The sequence below is a fragment of the Protopterus annectens genome, chromosome 7.part0 (genome assembly GCF_019279795.1).
Source record: "Protopterus annectens isolate FY-2018-M chromosome 7.part0, PAN1.0, whole genome shotgun sequence".
Lineage (NCBI taxonomy): Eukaryota > Metazoa > Chordata > Ceratodontiformes > Protopteridae > Protopterus > Protopterus annectens.
The window spans coordinates 785,472,578-785,494,007 of record NC_056739.1 but is presented as its reverse complement, the minus strand read 5'-3'; positions in this window follow the sequence as shown (position 1 = coordinate 785,494,007).

Sequence of the window (21,430 nt, the reverse complement as noted above, 5' to 3'; positions counted from 1 at the left end):
GTTAACAAAACAAGGTCTTTCTCCAATTGCTTTTTTAACATCTTCATCAACTGTCAACATATTCCAGTGTCTACTAATAATGTTTTTTATTTCATTCACATAGGGTGAGTATATTAGAACACAAACTCTATTGTGGGCTAATTCCTCAGGCTTATCAGTTCTAAAATTTATGTTGTTCGATTCAGTCCCCAATATAGGTGGGTATTTTTTACCCCATTCATTAATAACATAAGTTGTAATGTCATTAAGTAACGATAGGGGGGTACCCTCTATTTACAAACATAGATCTAATAAATTTGATTTTTTTTTCCATTACCTCAAAATTGGAGGACATTCGGGCTGCTCTTATACATTGTCCTTTAAATATATTTTTTAACATATGCCTGGGATGGTTACTAGTATATTCCAGGTACCCATTACAGAAAGTGTCTTTCCTATACATTTCTGATTGAAATCCCACATTAGTATGTCTGATATAGGTGTCTAAATAAGCAATACCCTCTGTACTGACACTGTATGTGAATTTCAAAAAATCACTAGTGTGATTAACAGAATCAATAAATTCATTAATAATTTCTAATGGCCCATTCCATAATACAAAAATATCGTCCAGAAATCTAGTATAGTACGATATATATTTGTAATAGTCACTGCTAAATAAATGTTGATTCTCCCATTCAAGCATAATCAAGCTGGCAAAAATGGGGGCACAGGATGCCCCCATAGTCACACTCTTGGTTTATTTAAAATATGCCCCCCTCAAAATAAATAAAATTGTGATCTAAAACTAAGCCCATCATATCTGTAATTAAATTAATATTATCCCAACTCATGTTAGAATATTTTCTCAGACTGGTATCAAAATCTTCCAGTCCTTGTTGTTTAGGGATACAAGAAAATAAGTCAATAACATCAATAGTGATGTATATTAAATTTCTTTTCTAAATTTTAGGGGTGAGGTGGGCCAAAAACATCCAAGAATCCTTTATGAGATGTGGTATATTTGCATATATCGGCTTGACCCACCTGTCTATAACCACACCTATATGGAAAGTCTTTGATTTATTTCTTGATATAATTGGGTGAAATGGGGGATTTAAGATATTCTTATACACTTTAGGAATACCTACTATCGTAGCTAATATAGGATAATCTACATTTAGAAAATTATATAATTCATCTGTAATCCTATTGTCCAGAAGGTATTCCTCTAAGGCTAAGTCAATCTTCTGATATCCTATATTAATTTCGTTGATGGAGATTGTTTCATAATTACCAGTTTCTATCAAAATTTTTTGTACCTTTTTAATATAGTCCATGGTATTGTACAAGACTATTCCTCCTCCTCTGTCTGGTTTCATTACCCGGATGTCCTTAGTCCTAGTCAGTTCAACCAGACAATTCCTTTCATCTACACTTAAATTGTCTATTATTTTCTGTTTTTTGTTCAGTCTATTGAATCTATATATATCTTGACATACAGTTTTTTCAAAATTGGTCACTTTATTGTGACCTGGTGGTATAAAGGTACTTCTTTTATTAAACATATTATTATCTAAACTTACCCCCATGGGTGTTTTATTGAAATGTATTTCACTAGGTATTGTACCGATGGGGTTAAGATTTTTTACAACACCCATGGGAGTAAGTTTAATTAACAATACTAAGGTTGAATTCAACACCTTATTTAACAACTTTGGGATTAGTTACATGAATATGTTAGTTAGAAAGAATGATGAAAGACTATGTAGATTGGTTAGTGATGTAGAAAAATTAAACAAAGATATAGTGAGTGATTTATTGTTCCCACAATGGCACAAATTATATGACAAACAATACAAATTGGCCGACATTAAGGCTAAAGGGATATTTGATAGAAAAAGTAAAAAAATTCAGCGTGACATGGAACAATATAGGGACAATAGGGCTTATATATGGAAACGAGAACAAAAGGTAGATAATAGAAATTTAACGAAATTTGGTGAGGAAACACACAGAGATAGGGGGACGAATTTTCAAAGGGGCAGATTTTTTCCACCCCCAAAAAGGATCTATGGTCAGTGGAACAGACACGAGAGGTATTAGATACAAGCACTGTATTAACTGAACGTAAACTATTGGTTGACAGTATGTTGACTTCCCCAGATAACAGTATACAATGTGTTATGGATATTGAAGGTGACAAAAATTAAAAGATTGTAAATAGTCTTAATGATTTAAAGGTTTACAACTATACTAATATTAACATCAATGATGAACATTTTTCTTTGTTCACCAAAGGAATGAAATACATACCCACAGTAAAATTTAATTTAGTAGACACTATTACAGAAATTAAGTTATATTGTTGAAGAATGAATTTGGCCAAATTATTTAAAAATAACATTAATTATACATTATCTAATGACCATAATATGTTTAATAAAAGAAGTACCTTTATACCACCAGGTCACAATAAAGTGACCAATTTTGAAAAAACTGTATGTCAAGATATATATAGATTCAATAGACTGAACAAAAAACAGAAAATAATGGACAATTTACATGTAGATGAAAGGAATTGTCTGGTTGAAATGGCTAGGAATAAGGACATCTGGGTAATGAAACCGGACAAAGGAGGAGGAATAGTCTTGTACAATACCACGGACTATATTAACGAGGTACAAAAAAATTTTGATAGAAACTGGTAATTATGAAACAATCTCCATCAACGAAATTAATATAGGATATCGGAAGACTGACTTAGCCTTAGAGGAATACCTTCTGGATAATAGGATTACAGATGAATTATATAATTTTCTAAACGTAGATTACCCTATATATATTACCTACGATAGTAGGTATTCCTAAAGTGCATAAGAATATCTTAAATCCCCCATTTCTCCCAATTATATCAGGAAGTAAATCAAAGACTTTCCATATAGGGGTGGTTATAGACAGGTGGGTCAAGCCGATATATGCTAATATACCACATCTCATAAAGGATTCTTGGATGTTTTTGGCCCACCTCACCCCTAAAATTTGGAAAAGAAATTTACTATATATCACTATTGATGTTATTGACTTATTTTCTTGTATCCCTAAACAACAAGGACTGGAAGATTTTGGTACCAGTCTGAGAAAATAATCTAACATGAGTTGGGATCGTATTAATTTAATTACAGATATGATGGGCTTAGTTTTAGATTATAATTTTATTTATTTTGAGGAGGAATATTTAAACAAACCAAGGGTGTGGCTATGGGGGCATCTTGTGCCCCCATTTTTGCCAACTTGGTTATGCTTGAATGGGAGAATCAATATTCATTTAGCAGTGACTATTACAAATATATATCATACTATACTAGATTTCTGGACGATATTTTTGTATTATGGAATGGGCCAGTAGAAATTATTAATGAATTTATTGATTATGTTAATCACACTAGTGATTTTTTGAAATTCACATACAGTGTCAGTACAGAGGGTATTGCTTATTTAGACACCTATATCAGACATACTAATGTGGGATTTCAATCAGAAATATATAGGAAAGACACTTTCTCTAATGGGTACCTGGAATATACTAGTAACCATCCCAGGCATATGTTAAAAAATATATTTAAAGGACAATGTATAAGAGCAGCCCGAATGTCCTCCAGTTTTGAGGTAATGGAAAAAGAAATCAAATTTATTAGATCTATGTTTGTAAATAGAGGGTACCCCCCTATCGTTACTTAATGACATTACAACTTATGTTATTAATGAATGGGGTAAAAAATACCCACCTATATTGGGGACTGAATCGAACAACATAAATTTTAGAACTGATAAGCCTGAGGAATTAGCCCACAATAGAGTTTGTGTTCTAATATACTCACCCTATGTGAATGAAATAAAAAACATTATTAGTAGACACTGGAATATGTTGACAGTTGATGAAGATGTTAAAAAAGCAATTGGAGAAAGACCTTGTTTTGTTAACAAAATGGGTATGAACATTAAGAGACTCTTAGAAAAAACGATGAATTACACTGACAGTTATAATATTAATAGAACTACTACAAAATGTGGGTTTTGTAAACAGTGTTTCGCTATATATGAAACAACAGGTTGTAGACTGGATGACATCAATAAGACATGTGTTAAATTTAGACCTGGGAATTGTAATAGTAAAAACATTATATATTTGGCAAAGTGTATGTCATGTACTGCTTTCTATATAGGCAAGACCGAAAGACATTTTAGGAAACGTATATATGACCATTTGTACAAAATTAGAGTTAATGATATGAATAATGCACTGTATAAACACATAAGTAAAAGTGGGGATACACAAATTTAAATTTGCTATAATAGAGCAAGTAAATATATCAACCCATGGTGGCAATTATAAAGCACTCTTAGGAAAAAGAGAGTGTGTGGCAGATTTTAACAGATGCCACTAGGGAACCCAGGATTAATTACTTTATTTCTATAAAACCTTTTTTGCAGCTGCTATGAACTATTTAAGACTATTTACAAGTGCACAATATGTACTGAATTTGTACGCATATTATACGTACATTATATAAATTTATATTTATTGTAATTATATTTTTATTATTAATATTTAAGATTTTAAGTGTTTTCTAACAGTTTTTAATAATACTGGATGTTTATTATAAATATATTAGTTTTAACATAGTTTTAGAGTAATAGTTTATATCTGGTGACAGAACGCTATGAATTAAATATTATGTTTGGATTTGTGTGATTAGTTACATTGTTTTTATACAATGTTGCACTAGCACTTTAAATCTGAGTAAAGGACATTTTGGCACCAAAAAGTCTTTTTAAAATGAAGTGTATCAACGGATTAATTTGTTCTGAAGAAGTCTGCTTGTACAAGCGCTTAACACAATGGATTTATTGGTTTTTGGAGTGTTTTGTTATTAAATACTTTCTTCTTGGTTCGAGTCGTGTTCACTCGCTGCATTACTAAACATTACATAGACGGTGGGTTGCCGTCTAACAGTTTATGGTTAAGGTGTCATTTTGATTCTATTTTTTACCTATATTAACAAGTTTACATTTACACACATTATACATCACATATATAATTATATAACCTATAATCTAAGCAACATTACATAAATTATTCAGTTCTTTCCTTCTCTTAAACCTTATTACTCCTCCAAAGCATTTTTCTGCATGCATTGATCCCACATTTTTTACTTTTTGTATATAATTTACTCATACCATTTCCTAAAGATCCCACTTCTTGCTCTTTTATCTCTCTTAAATAGTCACTGCTTCAAGTATAGCTGGTTGAGATTTTCATTGCCATTTTCTAGTAAATGCTTTTTTGGTAGCCACAATTAGACTTAAAAAGGCCTTACTATGTCTGGGCAGCTCAGATAAATCCTTGGTTGCACTCCTTTGCTTGTACAGTATTCCTAACAACAGTATTCTGTAGGGGATTTTTAAACCCTACCAACTCATTACACTCCTAAAAATATGTCCCCAGTTACCTATTTTTCCCCATCACACCTCCAACATTTGCCATCTGCTTGAGAAAAACATGCTTTGGAGTCTGCTTGGGGTATAACAGTGTCTGTGCAAACAATTCCAGGCAAAAATCCTAAATCTTCTAGATTCTGATGCATATTTGGGAGGCACATATATGGCCACCCATTATTTCTTTGTGAATTGCATATCTAATTGTTGTTCCTAGTCTCTTCTGACTTCTTCTGATTTATTCCTATAGTTATTGTACAATATTTTATATTTTATATGTCCTACTAATTATTTTTTTAACAGGAGGATCTGTTCTAAATTCAACGAAAAACTCATTCAGTGCAGGTCTTTCTTTAAGGATTCCCCTATCCCTTTCTCTGTCTATATTCTGATATCAATCCCTGATAGGGAAGGCAGTCACTAGCCTGCAATCCAAATGTCTTCTTGGCCTCTTCCCAATCTATTATATTTCCTTCTCTAATTATTGGTTCCCAGTACTTTGGTTCTTTTATCATCTTCCTCTAATAAATTCCAGCCACTTTTTAGTTATTCAGTGTACCCCTAATTGCAGTCATCCCTATTGGCAGACTCTACTCTCCATTCCAGTGTTGGCTTAGTGCTTATTGCACTTTCTGCAACTTCATGAATATACTATTCTGCACGACTGTTACTCTCCTTAAGGATCTGTGTCCAAAATCCCATTCTTTTCTTATTTCTTGAATTACCTTCATCATCCCTTGTCTCTTTGAATTGTAGCTTTCTGCTTGTGTTATGTGTATGAGCCATAACTGTGCAGCTCTAAAATATTGCTTCAAATCAAGTAAGCCTAAACATCATTGTTCTGTTGCGAGGATCATCATATCCCACTTGACTCATGCCCCCTTTCCCTCCCAAATAAAATGTTCAACTCTTTATTAATTACCATCCACAACTTCTCTGGTTGATAAAAATATGCCATCCCTGTGTATAAAACTAAATGGAATAAAAACATTTGTACTCCTTGTATCTTACTAGCCATAAACAAATGTTTCCAGTTTCACAATGTATGCATTATCTTTATAGTCTCTTTCCACATATCCTTAACTACCATACAGAAGCCTTTTTAATTCATACTCATAAAATATACCAAGAGGTCCTTTTCTGGATTTATCAGGTACAATAAAATAAAGCCAACTTTTCTCGGTTACCATACCAATTATATCCTTGTATTTCTGAGCCCCTTATTTTCTTTTCTAATGGCTATAAATAGCTATACATAACAAAGGGGAAAGAGAGGACACCCCTGCCTGGTTCCTGAGGAAGCATCCACTTTAATTTTTACCTCCGATCCTTCAAAAATCCTTCTAATTAACCTTATTATTGTATCAGAGAATGTCAATGCCTTATTCATAAAATCACAGCTTACCTTGTCAAATGTTTTCTCTGCATCAAGACCCACAAACAACGGAGGTATTTTCTTATATTCTGCTTCCCTCTGGATCATTGTTGTTCCAAGTAATGTTGTCAAATGTTTGCCAGCCTCCACAAAACCACACTGATCCAGATCAATCAATTTTGCAGTACCTTTGCAATTTTTTTTTAGCTAGTACAGGCATAAATTGTGGTTTAAAATTGAAATATGGCTATATGAAGCTGGGTCTGAAGGGTCTTTGCCATCTTTAGGTTAACAGCCACCACAGCTTTTTTTTCAAACACCTTTATTGAATTATCACTTGTGACATTGATTACTTTTATATGAATGTAAATTTGCCAGTCTATAATTATACTTTACATATATTACTGTATATCATATAACCTAAGCAACATTACATAAATGATTCAATTCCTGCCTTTTTTTAAACAAGAAAAATCTTTTAAACCATCACTTACTACAGACGCAATCATACATTTATATAAATGAAAACAAACTACACCGACACAAACCTAGTTGCACGCATTTTACATCACAAATCATACTGACACACTCCCAGCTGCAAACATTGTATAACACATATAATCTACCCAATCTTTTTTAGTCAAACATTACATAGCTCATTTAAGTCCTGCCTCCTTTTAAACCTCATTCTTCCCATGTATGTATTGCTCCCACAATTCCAAATTTTTATTATGTAGTTTGCTCCTACCCTTTTCTAAAGATCTCAGTTCCAGTTGCTTTACCCCTGTTACTATATTCACTTCTAGTATAGTTGGTTTAGATTTTGATTTCCATTTTGTTTTTTGGCAGCCACCATAATTAGACACACACCAAGGCCTTACCATGCGTAGGCAATTCTGATTCTGTATCATAGCTCAGAAAAGTCATCTCCCTTATCAGATCAATCTGCCCACCCAGCATCTCTGGCAGCACCTCCCGCAGAGAATCCTTAAAGTTCGCCAATTCACCGTACTCCCAGAAAATATGTTCCCAATTACCTCTTTCTTCCCCATCATACCTCCAACATTTGTTATCTGCCTGAGGAAAAATTCTCTGGAGTCTACTCGGGGTATAGATATGTGTAAACATTTCCAGGTACCTTTTCCGTTAAACCCCTACCATGTCTTCGCGCTGCTCTATTTTGCCGGCATTTCAGTTTCTGTTTTGCCGTTTTTTCAGTTTCTGTGCGACAAGTACATACCTCACCAGTTGGCATGTACAAAACAATTTCTACTTGTGCTTTCTTTTTATGAGTAGTTGTGCTAGCCCCTATTTGTACAGCTAGTTCTTACTTTACAATGTAACTGAAAGATTTTCATTGCTGATTAAATATGAACTTCCTGTATTTATAGAGCCGTGTATCTGTGTTTTAGCCTCTTCAGAAGGCAGCAACCAGGGCGCCAAGGGAATAAACGTTTAACTATTAAATGGTGAAGTGATTTATGTTATTGTTTCACTGCTACCAGCACTTTGTTATTATAGCGACTAACATTTCCATTTGTCTCGGTAAAAATTGTAGGATTACAAAACGTCTTTGCTGATTATTACTAATTCCACAACTTCTTCATCTCACTCAGGGTCTGCATTTTGGGAAGTCTTGCCTAAAAATAATTTCTCATTCTTTAAGTTGCTGCCTTCAGCTGTCAGCCTACGGTCTGTTATTGCCTGGTTTTACCAGTAAATCTAACGTATCTGTATTGAAAGGCAGTATCCCAGAGAGATGGTGAATGAGCAGATAGATGAATTGATTAACACAAGAAAAGTTTTGTATAGAAACCTACAATATTAACAGAAGAAAGTGGAAAGGCTAGTGATAGTATAAATGAAGCACATGCTATGGAAATGCAGTATCCTCCAGTGGTGAAAGAGTAAAACACTACTGAATTATGTTATCTGGTGTGCAGACATTACAAAGAAGCTTCTGTCATAATCTATGTACTTCTTTTAACATTAAACATTTGTCAGTCCTGAATGAATGAGTAGATTCAGGCAAAATACCGGCAAACCACAGCAGTGCGAAGACGTGGTAGGGGTTTAACGGAAAAGTACCTGCCTGAAGAAAAATTCTCTGGAGTCTACTTGGGGTATAGACATATATGTGTAAACATTTCCAGGCAAAAATCCTAAATCTTCTATATTTTGATGCATATTTGGGAGACATACTAATTACATTAGAAAGCTCTTGACTAAAATTAAACTAACTACTCTTGCTGCTGACCGGCTCCCAGCTGAATACTTACAATTGGCAGCTGATGTCATTGCTATCCCTATCTCGATCCTAATAAATGGGACAATCACTGAAGCCACCATTCCCAGCATCTGGAAGGTATCACGTCATACCTCTGCATAAAGGTGGAAACTCTTTAGAGTTATCCAACTATAGGCCCATAGCCATCCTCTCACCATTAGCCAAAATCATGTAAAAGTGTATTCATAGCCGGCTTATGCACTACCTAATCCAGAACAAACTTCCCACAAACTCACAACATGGCTTTAGACCCTATCATAGCACCACAACAGCATTGCTATCATTCACAGACACCATCAACCAGAATAGGAACAAAGATAAAATCTCATTGGCTCTCTTTTTAGACCTTTCTAAAGCTTTCGATATGGTCAATCACAACAAGCTAATACTCTCTCTTCGTAAACTTTCCTTACATAATCATACTATCAACTGGTTTCAACATTACCTTCAAGGTAGAAATCAGGCAGTGATCTGGCAAGGTAGACTCTTCACCCTTCCACCTGTTTCATTAGGAGTTCCACAAGGCTCCATATTAGGTCCACTACTATTCTCAATCTTTGTTAATGATCTACAGACAGCCACCCCTGAAGCTACCTGTATATAATGCGCAGATGACTCTACTTTGCTCTGCTCAGCCAACTCCCTCCCAGAACTCCAGTTCCAGACCTAAAAAACATTTAACTTAGTCGAAAGCTGGTTCTCTAGCAGACATCTACTACTAAATGCTAACAAAACCAAGTTAGTGCTGTTCTCCCCAAGCCATTGGTCCCCTCAGGTCACCTTCAGAATCACATCTAACAATGGTACCATAATATCCCTTGATAGCCACACCAAACTACTTGGGGTACTAATTGACAGTCTGAAATATAACCTTCATGTTAACCAAATAATTAAAAAAAACTGGGCTCACTATACAGAAACAAAGCCTTCTTAACCCCTTTGGCCAGAACCAACACAGCACGTACCTACCTACTTTTCACTCTCCTGTATGCCTCCTCCATTCTCACTAACCTCTCTAAAACCAAACTAAATAAATTAACTGTCTGCTACAACCATATCGCTAGATTCACTACAGGGGCTACCTATCGCACACATCACTGTCAAAATCTAAAACTACTAAAATGGCTCGAGTTCCCTAACCTACTACTCTACAAATCAGCTTACAATGACCCATAGAACACAACCAACTAGACAGAGTTCCAGGTATACAACCCTTAATTACCCCTTACATCAGTACCAGACCACTGAAATCTATTAATAAATTAATGGTAAAAACCTTGAAATCATGCCAGTGACTCAGTATTCTCCAATCACATAGCAAAAATATGGAACTCACTTCCTCCTTACTTAACCCTCGAACCCTCTCTAACAAAATTTAAGACTGCAGCAAAAAATAATTTCACCAACCACTGGATATGTTCCTGCTCTAGCCCAGGTTAATCTCCCTCCTCAGGCTACCTCTCTATTATGCTCATTGCTTTATATTTTTCTCTTCCTCATTTCTTCTGGCATTTCTACTGTTATTATATTGCTCCCTACACCTTACTACCCAAACTTACTCCCTAATTTTCTCTCAGCGTATTATCTCCTGCAATCTTTCTTTGTATTAATTATCTGAACTGTTGGTATTATATTTTTAACTGCATTTGTTAAATTATTCTTGCATTTCTGGAGATTTTCTCCCTGGGCCTCCACTGAAAATGGATATGTATCCAGTTGGACTTTCCCAATTAACAAATGTAAAATAAACAAACATACATATAGCCTCCCATTGTTTCTTTGTGAATTGCTTATCTGATCTGTCTTCCCAATCCTTTCTAACCTCCTCTAATTGATTCTTATAGTTATTATGCAATATTTTATATGCTCTACTAATTATTCCTTTTGTAATGGCAGCTTCTGTTCTTGATTCTACTAAAAACTCTACCAGTGCTGGTCTTTCGCTTAGGACCCCCCCCCCCAATAATTCTTTCTCTTTGCCTATACTCTGATATCAATCCCTGATAGGGAAGGCAATCTCTAATCTGCAGTCCAAATAAATTCTTGGCATCTTCCCATTCTATCATCTTTCCCTCTCTAGTTATTTGTTCCCAATACCTTGGTTCCTTTGCCAGTTCTCGAATAAATTCCATCTCCCTCTTGTGTGTTTGTCTGTATCCCTAATTGCAGCCATCCCAATCAAAAATCTTCTTTCTCCAATCCTGTGTTGGCTTAGTTCTTAGAATACTATTCTGTATGTTTACTTTCTGCTACTTTATGGATAGAATATTCTGTATGTTTATTGTTATTCTCCTTAAAAGCCTGCATCCAAAATCCCAGTCTCTCGTTTCTTGAGCTTCCACCGTTTCATCATCATCCCTTTCCACTTTGAATTATAGTTTTCTACTTGTGTATAGGGGTCTTAACTGTGTAGCTCTGAAATACCCTTTTAAATTGGGTAATCCCAATCTGCCCTGTTCTACTGAAAGAATCAGCTTATCCCACTTAACTCTTGCAGTCTTCCCCTCTCAGAGAAAGTCCTTTAGCTCTTTATTAACTGCTATCCACAATTTCTCTGCTTGATACAAATATGCCTGATCTGTGTACAAGATTAAAACATTTTAACTGATTGGATTTTACTATCCATATCTATATAACAAAGCTTCCATTTTCTTAGTTTTTGCATTATCTTGTTTAGTCTCTTCCTACATATCTTTAGCTGCCACACTAGAATCATTTTTAATCCATACTCCTAAATATTTAATTTTAACATGTCTCCATAAATATTCTCAAACCAATTTGTGTGTGGGTACATAATTTACTGCTATTGCCTTTGTTTTAGCTACATTAATTTTGTATACTGAAAAGGTCTGAAACTGTCTCAAAATGTTCCACAACACTCTAATATCTCTTTCTGGATTTGTCAGGGATAAAATATCATCTGCAAATAAAGCCAGCTTTTGACTACCAAACCAATTATATTCTTGAATTTTTGAGTCCCTTATTTTCATTGCCAATGGTTCTAAATATAATACAAATAATAAAGGTGAAAGAGGGCACCCTTGCCTGGTTCCTCTGCTCAAGCAGAAATTATCAGAGAGGACCCCATCCACTTTAATTTTCACCTCCGATCCCTCATATTTCCTCTTAATCAACCTTATAAATTTTTTCAGGAAATGCAAATGCTTCCATTGCCCTGCTCATAAAGTCCCAGCTTACTCTGACAAATGCTTTCTCTGCATCAAGACCTAATAACAATGGTATTTTGTTACATTCTGCTTCCCTCTGGATCATCAGTGTTCTGTTAATGTTGTCAAATGTTTGCCTCCCCTCCACAAAACCATATTGATCCATATCTATCAGTTTGGGCATTACTTTTGCCATTCTTTCAGCCATTATATACAATAACACTTTATATTCATGGTGTATTAGTGAAATGGGCCTGTATGAAGTTGTACCTGAGTATCTTTACCCTCTAGGTATTACAGCTACTACTGCTTTCTTCCAGGAATTAATTTTCCTCCTCTTAAAACCTTCCAGATCTTTATCATTTTTTTCCTCCTAGTTTCCAAACTTTTACAGGAATACCACTATTCCTGGGGACTTTCCTGTAGATTGGTTATATATATCACATTTTTTTATCTCATCTCCTCCTATACTAACCATTAGTAATTGAGCCTTATTAACCACTAACCTTGGCATATTTAATTTTTCCATAAATATTTCTATTTGTATCTTTTCTTGATTTTTATATTTCTCTGCTTTACAGAGACTCTCACAGAATTTCCAAAATATTTCTAATACCTGTACAGGATTTTTTGTTATCTTCCTTGTTTTAGACACCTTAATTTTGGTGACAGCTCTTTCTAATATCTGTTGCCTGAGTCGTTTGCTAAAAGTTTTTGTTTAGTGTTATCAAAAAAAAAAAACAGTTGCTTAACAGCAATCTTTCTAAACGTGTATATATTATTGAGGTGATCCCTTATTTTCTGCTTAGCATTCTGCAGTTGTTCATGTTGATCTGTGAGATTCACTTCTTAACCATAGCTCCCTTTCTTTTATTTCCACCCTAGTTTTAAACTAGTGTTGGCTGAATTTTGTTATTTGCTAGTAATTACAGGTGTGGGGGTAGCCACAGTCAGTGATTTCCTGTCCTTGCATATTTAAACTGGTGCATGTGAAATAATTCCTGCTTTAAAACTTCAGCTTGGCAAGCTAAGAACTTGGTTATATTCAACTGGACGTATAAGAGAATTTAAGTACCTTTTTATGCACTTTTACTTTTAAAAAATACAGTATTTAAATTGATTTAAACTGTGTATGAAGGAGTGTTGAAGGAATTTTTAACTGGTTATTCTGCTCTTCAGTAACTTGAACTAAAAGCTAGTGTTGGCTGAATTTTGTTATTTGCTAGTAATTACAGGTGTGGGGGTAGCCACAGTCAGTGATTTCCTGTCCTTGCATATTTAAACTGGTGCATGTGAAATAATTCCTGCTTTAAAACTTCAGCTTGGCAAGCTAAGAACTTGGTTATATTCAACTGGACGTATAAGAGAATTTAAGTACCCTTTTATGCACTTTTACTTTTAAAAAATACAGTATTTAAATTGATTTAAACTGTGTATGAAGGAGTGTTGAAGGAATTTTTAACTGGTTATTCTGCTCTTCAGTAACTTGAACTAAAAGCTAGTGTTGGCTGAATTTTGTTATTTGCTAGTAATTACAGGTGTGGGGGTAGCCACAGTCAGTGATTTCCTGTCCTTGCATATTTAAACTGGTGCATGTGAAATAATTCCTGCTTTAAAACTTCAGCTTGGCAAGCTAAGAACTTGGTTATATTCAACTGGACGTATAAGAGAATTTAAGTACCTTTTATGCACTTTTACTTTTAAAAAATACAGTATTTAAATTGATTTAAACTGTGTATGAAGGAGTGTTGAAGGAATTTTAACTGGTTATTCTGCTCTTCAGTAACTTGAACTAAAAGCTAGTGTTGGCTGAATTTTGTTATTTGCTAGTAATTACAGGTGTGGGGGTAGCCACAGTCAGTGATTTCCTGTCCTTGCATATTTAAACTGGTGCATGTGAAATAATTCCTGCTTTAAAACTTCAGCTTGGCAAGCTAAGAACTTGGTTATATTCAACTGGACGTATAAGAGAATTTAAGTACCTTTTATGCACTTTTACTTTTAAAAATACAGTATTTAAATTGATTTAAACTGTGTATGAAGGAGTGTTGAAGGAATTTTTAACTGGTTATTCTGCTCTTCAGTAACTTGAACTAAAAGCTAGTGTTGGCTGAATTTTGTTATTTGCTAGTAATTACAGGTGTGGGGTAGCCACAGTCAGTGATTTCCTGTCCTTGCATATTTAAACTGGTGCATGTGAAATAATTCCTGCTTTAAAACTTCAGCTTGGCAAGCTAAGAACTTGGTTATATTCAACTGGACGTATAAGAGAATTTAAGTACCTTTTTATGCACTTTTACTTTTAAAAATACAGTATTTAAATTGATTTAAACTGTGTATGAAGGAGTGTTGAAGGAATTTTTAACTGGTTATTCTGCTCTTCAGTAACTTGAACTAAAAGCTAGTGTTGGCTGAATTTTGTTATTTGCTAGTAATTACAGGTGTGGGGGTAGCCACAGTCAGTGATTTCCTGTCCTTGCATATTTAAACTGGTGCATGTGAAATAATTCCTGCTTTAAAACTTCAGCTTGGCAAGCTAAGAACTTGGTTATATTCAACTGGACGTATAAGAGAATTTAAGTACCTTTTATGCACTTTTACTTTTAAAAATACAGTATTTAAATTGATTTAAACTGTGTATGAAGGAGTGTTGAAGGAATTTTTAACTGGTTATTCTGCTCTTCAGTAACTTGAACTAAAAGCTAGTGTTGGCTGAATTTTGTTATTTGCTAGTAATTACAGGTGTGGGGGTAGCCACAGTCAGTGATTTCCTGTCCTTGCATATTTAAACTGGTGCATGTGAAATAATTCCTGCTTTAAAACTTCAGCTTGGCAAGCTAAGAACTTGGTTATATTCAACTGGACGTATAAGAGAATTTAAGTACCTTTTTATGCACTTTTACTTTTAAAAAATACAGTATTTAAATTGATTTAAACTGTGTATGAAGGAGTGTTGAAGGAATTTTTAACTGGTTATTCTGCTCTTCAGTTATTCCCACCCACCCGCCCTGTATTTGTTGGTGTTAATCTTAGTGGCATTGAAACTGCCCGCCCCTCAGCCTGCCTCTGGGCCCATCTCATTTGCTCACTCAACTGAGTGCAGTGAGATCATATTCTGATTTCAGGCACTCCTACTGTGTACAAAGAGAGCATCTGGGAAATAGAAAAAAAAAAAAAATTAAGCTTATTTCCTGCCTTTCTTGTTAAGTGGTACAGACTATTTGTAGGCTTCTGAGCCCCCAAGCCCTTCTGTGTTTGAGGGAAGCCTTCTAGCTTGTTTTTTTCTTGTAACTAGCCAGTTTTCTAGTTTCAGCACTCAAATCTGTTTCTTTGATCTCAGCACTTGTTCAGAAAAAAAAAAAAAAAAAAAAAAAAAATTTCATCTGCTTTTACTGTACTTGTGTTTTTACCTACTTCTTTTTACTTTTGCATCATCTTAAAATACTCAATTGTATTTATTACTGCTTGGTGTAACTCATTCTAAGCCTTTTGGTTTAAACACTTGGGCTTCGGACCAGTTAGTTGTTTTGCACTGAGAGGTTTGTGGTCTGCACTGTTGTGGCAGAACAGGTAGCTTACATCCTTCTAGGTTGAGAACTGCTGATTGAGGGCTCAGTGTCTGTTATTCTAAAAGTGTATTAATTCTGGTTTAAGCACTTGGGCTTTCAAGCCAGTTATTTTACATTAAGAGGGTTCGTGGTCTGCACTCTTGTGGGAGGAGAGGCTGGACTCTGCCCTTCTGAGCTGGGAATTTCTGGTTAAAGGCTTATAGTGCATGCATATCTGAACTGTTTCTTACTGAAGTTGGTGCGCCTTGTTTGCTGTGGCATAGACTGGATTCGGGCCTGCTGGATCTAGCTTTGTTTGTGTAACTTGAGCACTAATCCAGACATTCTCTAAAGTATTCAATGGTATTTATTACTGCTTGGTTGTAACTTGATTAAAGTGTAGCTATCATTCAAGTCTTTTGGATTAAGCACTTGGGCTTCAGACCAGTTGTTTTACATTAGGAAGGTTTGTGGCAAGCACTGTGGTGGCAGGACAGGCAGCTTTCATCCTTCTAAGTTGGGAACTGCTGATTGAGAGCCCAGTGTCCAAGTGTATTAGTTCTGGTTTAGGCACTTGGGCTTCAGGCCAGTTATTTTACATTAAGAAGGTTCGTGGACTGCACTCTTGTGGGAGAAGAGGCTGGACTCTGCCCTTCTGAGCTGGGAATTTTCTGGTTAAAGGTTTATAGTGCCTGAATATTTGAACTGTATCTTACTGAAATTGGTTCACCTTGTTTATGCTATCATAGACTAGATCCAGGCCTACTGAATCTAGCTTTGTTTATATACTTGTTGTTTGTTTGCTTGTTATTTCCTGGAAGCTAATTCACCTAATACGCAACTTCTCAGCTTCTGTGGATCACTAGTGATATCTGCATTGCTTACTGTACTTATTTCCTTGTTTCACTTGAAAGAAAGTTACTGTTTGTCGTTTTGCATTTAGTTACTTGTATCACATTGCACTCAAGTTACCTGGCACTTGCTCACTAAAGCAATTATATAAGTCAGCACTAAAAATTAAAAGCACTACACCCTCACTCCCCACTGGCCCTTGTTTTCAATTAAGGATTTCCCAATATTATTCTAGCATGTCCAAAGGTCAGTTGTCAATCTCCTCTCCGGTCCAGCTGGTGAATCTGGGAATCTTGAGGCAATGTTATAACTGCCTCATGTACACAGACAACCCTCTCCTCCTCCCACATAACACAAATACTTGCGAGAGATGCAGCTATTTAGCCAAACTGGAGGCTGAGCTCTCTCAACTCAGGACTGGCAAGACCAGACAGGAGGAGAAGGCAACTACACACACCACAAAACCAGCCTCACATAATGCTACCACTCCACTGAATCAAACACATAAACACACAAAGACATACTCGGAGGCTCTGAGTAAAAATTTACCTAAACAGCAGAGGCCTCCAAAGCAGACACCCAAACAACTGCTACCTCAAGACACCCCAAAAGCAACACATAAACCACAAAAGCAGTGTGCAAAGCAGTCACAGCCCTTAAGGCCAAATACAACACCAAACATACTTGTCATAGGTGACTCCATAGTCAGACACACTGGCGTCCCACTCACCAGGCTGAACAAGGAGAGGGTCACAGTAAGCTGCCTATCGGGCGCTAGAATCCGCCACATAACACAAGCACTCGGGTCACTCCACAGCAAGTACAAATATGACACAGTCATTGTCCATGCTGGTGTGAGCGACCTGAGACGCACCTCCCTGGACTGCATGAAAAGAGACATAGAGGAGCTCTCTGATTATGTAGCCCAGGCAGGTATGACCCTAACCCTGAGCAGTATCCTTCCTTCACCAAGAATGATGCCACAATATAGAGACAAGATGATCAGCTTTAACAATTGGCTTAATGTCTGGTGTCATTCAAAGGGGATCCAGTGTCTGTCTGCCTGGGATGACATGCTTGACAAGCCACGCTGCTCGCAAGGGACGGCTTGCACCTGTCACCCTGGGATTCGGATATTGGCTAAGGCTCTTGCCACCCCATAGTGCCTTTTTAGGCAAGGCTCAAATTCTAAACCTACCACCCTAGAAAACAAAAATGGGAAGAAATTGAGGGTAATGCTGCTCAATGCCAGAAGTCTAAATCTCAAAATGCACGCACTCGAGGCCCTTCTCAGTATGGAGAACATCGATGTCTGTGCTGTAACTGAAACCTGGTTCAAGGCTCCTGAGAGCACCCGGCACTATTAGGCTTTACCTCATATCATGCGTTCCGCCCCAAAACCCGGACCACTCCACAAAAGGAGGGTGTATCCATATTCATAAAGGATACTCACACCTCCAGGTTGGTGGCAACGCATGAAGCTTGAAACCATCCAGGTGCAACTAACAATAGGCAAAACTGCTCTACAAATTGTAGCATGCTACAGGCCACCCTCTCAAACTCAGGAACCCCACACAGCCTTCCTGAAGACACTGGAGGGTATAAATGTATCTCCAAACACCATCATATTGGGTGACTTCAACTACCGAATATAGACTGGGAACATTACTCAAGCCCTAACTTTCTAGCCCAACGGTTCCTGGAGTTCATAAATTCAAATGCCATGGAACAGCTAGTCACTGTTCCCACGAGAGGAGAAAATATACTAGATCTCATTGTCACAAACATGGGGACAAAATGCTCCACACCGGAAGTATATCCCTCATTGGTGAGATCTGATCATAAACTAATCTCACTGGAAATCCACATCGCCCCCCCCCCCCAAACAAAAAAACCATAGTGAAGAACTTCTCTAAAGCAAACTTCACACTACTCAAGACTGGTGTGGTATCCTTCAAGGCCCCTGAGTCAGAGGAAACCACAACCCAAGCTGCGGAAGCCCTTACAAATGCCTTCTATGAACACCTCCAGGACTGCATGGATCAGGCAATCCCAAATAAAACCAAGACTCTTTCCACAAAGGGCAAACGTCCAGTCTGGTGGACCCCAGCCATTAACAAACTTTACAATAAGAGGAGAAAGCTATTACATGACAGAACAAAATCCATAAAAGGGAAGTCACCCCTGATCATTATTAGTAAAAATTACGAGCACTCATAAAATCAACTAAGGCCAATTTTGAGAGAAAAATTGCCATGGATTCAAAGGACAATCATAAGGCCTTTTTCAGCTATGTTAGGAACCTGGGTGGAAACTCACAGATATGCTCAGAATTAGTCCAAAATGATACAAAAATCACTGAACCCACAGACATTGCCAACATACTGGCAGACAGGTTCAGTGCAAACTTCACCCCTCTCCCCTAAAGGAGAGATAACTATCCCAGCCGAGTGTAGCCTCCCGGACATCTCAAATGCGCAGGTGAAAGCTGCTCTCTCTAAAGCTAAAAACACAGCATCAATGGGACCGGATGGTGTCCCCGGCTGTGTGCTACACGAGCTAAATGAGGAATTAAACCCGCACATAAGGCAGCTGTTTAATCTCAGCCTTACCACAGGATACGTGCCCAAGGAGTGGCGTGACGGCAACTGTGGTCCCACTCCACAAAGGTGGCGCCTCACGGACCCTGGTAATTACCGCCCCATAAGCTTAACAAGTCTAGTCTGCAAAGCTATGGAGAGGATCATAATGGAGCTCATAAACAAAGATATAGGGGACTTGCAGACATTGGACCCGACCCAGTTTGGCTTTGTCAAGGGAAGATCATGCCTTTTGAACTTGGTCGACTTCTTCAAAATAGTCACCAAGGCCATTGATGAGGGAAAGGCAGTCCATACAGCCTACCTTGACCTTGCAAAGGCTTTCGACACAATACCCCACTCGGGTATTGTAGAAAAACTTACCAGCTTAAATGTAAACCCATATGTCACAAGATGGGTTGCAAACTGGCTTAAGGACAGAACCCACAGGGTTAGAGTTGCTGGCGCTGTGTCAGACTCCAAGCCGGTCACAAGTGGTGTCCCACAGGGCTCGGTCCTTGGCCCCTATTGTTTGGCATCTACTTCTCAGAAGTACAGGCCAACATGGGAGGACTTTGGCTGACAAAGTTTGCAGATGACTGCAAACTGGGCCATAGTGGAAAGTGCATCGGACACTGATATCCTTCAGAAGGGACTCACGGAAACAGATAGCTGGTGCCAGAGCCATGGCCTGAAGTTAAACGCCAAAAATGTATAGTCATACCCTTCGGGAAAAACAAGGTAACCCCAAGCTACCATATAGGTGGCAATCCACTAAGCACAGAAGAGGTTATCAGGGACCTGGGGACCCAGGTTGACAGTGGCCTTTCTTTTGACACTCACATTGCTAAAGTGGTTAGAAAGACCTTCTACATTGCCCACCTGATCATGAAGGGATTCACATCCAGATCTAGTGAGGTCATTGTTCCCTGTACTCTTCACTTATCAGACCAATGATAGAGTACAATGCCCCATTCGGGATGTATCTCACCCGACATCTGCAGCAATTGGAGAGACCCCAAAAGTTCCTCACCAAAAGGATAAAGGGACTCCAAAATCTGTCATATGCTGCCAGATTGAAGAAACTCCAGCTCTATTCAGTCGCATACCGTCTGCTCAGAGGTGACATGTGCCTGACATACAAGGCCATGTCCAACCCGGAATTAATGGACATGCTCCACCTCAAAAATCCAAATCCACCAAAACCACTAGAGCAAGCGACTTAAACCTTAGCACGGATATAAATAGGACGTGCTGGAGGGATAGATTTATCACTCAGAGACTCCCTATGCTGTGGAATAAAATCCCGGTCCATGTGAGGCAGAGCACCTCGCTGACTCTGTTCAAGAGAAATCTAGACCTGTGGATGGGAGATCGTAGGTTTACCCCGGGAATCATCTCTGGGTCACTGCTGGACAGAGGCACAACAAACTAATGGGCACAGTATTTTTTCATATAAGGGGTGGCGTAAGCCACAATAATTTGGGCTAGGCTTATAAATGCCTTAGGGCAGATAGCCTAGTATAAACCTATGAACCTATGAACCTAAACCATCATTTTATCCCACTCCATAGCTATATTTTCAGAAGAAATTTCTGTCTTCTCTAACAGCTCCTGAATAATCTCCACTACCCATTCCTTAAGTTCCTCTCATGTCAACAGATAGGTGGGAAGGCGCCAATGTCTCATTTTATTTCATTACCTGTGCTTTTATTTTAGCTGTTATTGGCGGATGATCTGAAATAATTATTGGGTGAGTATCAAGACCTTCAGTAAAATGCACATGTTCCTGTGAAATGTAAATTCTGTCTGGCCTAGCCTAGTTTTTTTTTTTTTTTATATCTTGGGGAACATGTAAATTCATGCCAAACTCCTATTACTGAATTCACATTTTCCATGCCAAATATTTTCATAAATGTCTTAAAAAATCTACCCTCCTTTGTTATATTTTCCTTTCTGGGCCCCCCAGACACATCTTCATTGCTCAAATCAAATTCCATTCTCTACCTATAAATATTCCTTGCTGAAAACTGATTATTTCTCCCAGAATTTTCTTAAGTTCCATTATAGCAGTTTTAGGTAGAATGTAAATACATGCCAGTGCAATCCTCTTGCATTGCCAGTAGCCCCTTAGGACTACAAAT